Source organism: Cynocephalus volans, chromosome X, assembly GCF_027409185.1.
Source record: "Cynocephalus volans isolate mCynVol1 chromosome X, mCynVol1.pri, whole genome shotgun sequence".
Classification (NCBI taxonomy): Eukaryota; Metazoa; Chordata; class Mammalia; order Dermoptera; family Cynocephalidae; genus Cynocephalus; species Cynocephalus volans.
The window spans coordinates 172,450,099-172,453,238 of NC_084478.1; positions in this window are offsets into that span (position 1 = coordinate 172,450,099).

Genomic DNA, 3,140 nt, shown 5'->3' on the forward strand with positions numbered 1-3,140 from the left:
CTGCGTCCAGTGTCCCAGGACTAACACGATGTGTGTGGTGTTTTGTTACCCGCTAGACATCTGCTCTCTGGTTAGCCCTGACCCACACCACAGCCAGGAGCCTCTGCCGGTGTCCAGCACTGATGCCACCTCAGCTCTGCTTCTGAGAGAAGCGGTTTCCTGTGGAGACACATGTTTGTTTCCAGGGCTGCTGTAACAAGTACCACAAACCCAGTAGCCCAAAACCACAGGAATTTGTCCTCCTGTGCAGTGTGGGAGTTTTCTAGGACTGTCATAACAAATGGCCACAAACCAGGTGGCTTAAAACAATGTACAAATATCCTCTCCCAGATCTGGAGGCAGAAGTCTGAGATCCAGGTGTGGCAGGGCTGTGCTCCGTCCGGAGGCTCCAGGGGAGGATCCTTCCTGCCTCTTACAGCTCCTGGTGGCTCCAGGCATCCGTGGGCTTGTGGCCGCATCACTCCAGTCTCTGCCTCAGTCTTCAAATGGCTTCTCCTCTGTGTCTGTGTCTCTTCTGTCTCTTATAAGGACACTTGTCATTGGATTCAGGACCACCGTGATCCAGATTGACCTCATCTCGAGGTCCTTAACTAATCTCATCTGCAAAGACCCTGTGTCCACATAAGATCCTCTTCAAGGTTCTGGGTGGACATGAATTTTGGAGTGTCCTGCTCCACCCACGGCAGGTTTTATTATGAGGTCCATGTTTGGCCTTCCCATTTTTTTCTTCAACAAATAAGACCAGTAGAGACCCAGAAGACTAATAAGTTGAGTTTTATATGGCATCTTTCACACGACCAGATTTGTAGCTGTGTTGGTGGCAGCATAAGAAGAGAGCCACAGAAGCAGTAAAGTCACAGGTATGTAACTGCCAACAGCAGCAGGGCAGGTCAACATATGCTGGTCTTGGAAGAAAACAAGATACTATGCCACATGCATGGCGGCCCCAGCACTGTCCTCCGAGAACACTCAGCACCCAGGACAGGGTGGGCTCTGGAGGGGCTGGCAGCTGACCTCACGGAGTCTGCATATGACCAGCAGGCCCTGGGCCCAGCCCCTGAGTAGAAGCCCACTGGGTCTCACCCCCACATCAGGCCTTTCCCATAGAGAATGCAAACTCCCAAAACGTGGACAGAGATCGTCATTGGTGACAGCACTGACCACTTGCACAGAGACAGAGCCAACGGGTCCCAGGGCTAGGAGAGGAGGTCATCCCTGGGACCTAACCCTAACCCTCCTCACCAGGAGAGGACCCAGGACTGGAGAAACTACAAACTGATATTCTCAACCTGGAGAGGGTCCAGCGAAGCCAGCAGATGCAGATGTTTTGTCACCTAAACTCTCTGTCCTCTGGACACTCTGTCCTTGACACTGTCTTCTGGATGCTCTGTCCCCTGGACACACTGTCCTCTGGATGCCCTGTTCCCTGGACACTCTGTCCACTGGATGCTCTGTCCTTTGGTTGGTCTGTCCCCTGGACAGTCTCTCCCCTGGACACTCTCTACCCTGGATGCTCTGTACCTTGGACACTCTGTCCACTAAACACTTCATTCCCTGGATACTTTGTTCCCTGGACACTCTGTCCCGGATGCTCCTTCCACTGAAGCTCTGTCCCCTGGTCACTCTGTCCACTGGACACCCCGTCCTCTGGACACTCTGTTAACTGGACACTTCGTCCCCTGTTTGCTCTGTCCTCTGTATACTTTGTTCTCTGGACACTTTGTCCTAAATGTTCTCTCCTCTGCGTGCTTGGTCTTGCATCTCATCTCCTGGTTATTCCATCCACTGGATGCTTGATCCCTGGTCCCTCATCCCCCAAGAGGAACCCCTCTTTTGGCTCTGCCTGAATCCCTGCTCTGCTGTGTCACCCAGGGACTTTGGGAGCGCAGGAAGTCTGTCCTAGATGTTGGCACTGCTTTCCTCTGAGGGGCAGAGATGGCCATGTGGTCGTCCTGGGCTTTGCAGCCAGCAAAGGACCAGGACCTGGTCAGCTGAAGCAAAGATGAAGATCTGTGCAGCGACCTCAGTGAGTGACTGCCCCATGGGCAGGCAAGAGGCCCCCTCGTGGGGAGGCTGGTGGGAGGGGATGCTGATATCCATGCCGCTACCTGCTGGGTTCAAGATGCAAAAGGTCTCAAGAGTCCCAGGAGCAGCAGGCCTGACGCACTAGGTGACGGGAGACACCCCTGGGGGAGATGGTACAAATGCGGGGCCTCAGCGTGGCCCCAAACCCTGAGCCTCTGCAGTGGGGAAAACCCTCCCATTCCTCCAACGGGGACCAAACTCGAAGGGAAAATCCGGGAGAGTGGCTTGGACCCATCCGAGCAGTTGGCTGCGTGGACGCTTCTGCAGGAGGAGAGGAAGGCCGTCCAGTGGGGACGAGGGTGGGGCTCTGCAAGCAGCCATGAGTGGGAGAGCCGGGACAATTTCTCAGTGCTGCCAAGACACATGCTGAGGCAGAGAGCCTGGCTGAGTGATCTTGACAGAGTGTCGAAAAGGGTGGTCCAGGAGATGGCAAACGCCGTCCACCCCAGGCAGCGTGATGGGCATGGCCGGTGACAGACTCAGTGCTGAAAGCTTTGGGCCACCTGGCAGAGAAGTCCAAGCGCAGGACCGTGACTGCTCAGAGAAAACCTGGAAGGCGCAAGTGTGTGTGTCCTCTCCAACTAGAGATCCAAGTCTGCGCATCCCGGGACACCCTCACGGGAGCCAACACCAGCTGCATTTCAGAGGATTAGGACAAAGCCTCTCACTCAGGTTTGGATGTGGCACCAAGTCTCAGGACAACGACGGTTCAGCACCCAGCGAGACAGTATGCTGGCTTCGGGGGCCACCGGCCTGTAGGATTCCTGGCCTCTGGGGCCACCAACCTGTGGGGCCGCCGACCTCTGGGGCTGCTGACCTCTGACCAGCTGGCCAGCCTGCCCTTAGGGCATTAGCAAGCAAAAGGAAGCCCAGAGCCTTTGAGAACCTGACATCAGCCCCTAACGTCAGCCTTGAAGTGAGCTTTGTTACAGTCCAGGAGCCAGTAGTGACACGTTACTGTTAACTAACACACACGGGCTCACTCTCGGAGCTGTGCACTCTGTGGGGTTGGGCAAATGTAGAATGTCGTGTATCCACCATTAAAGTTGTAGTTT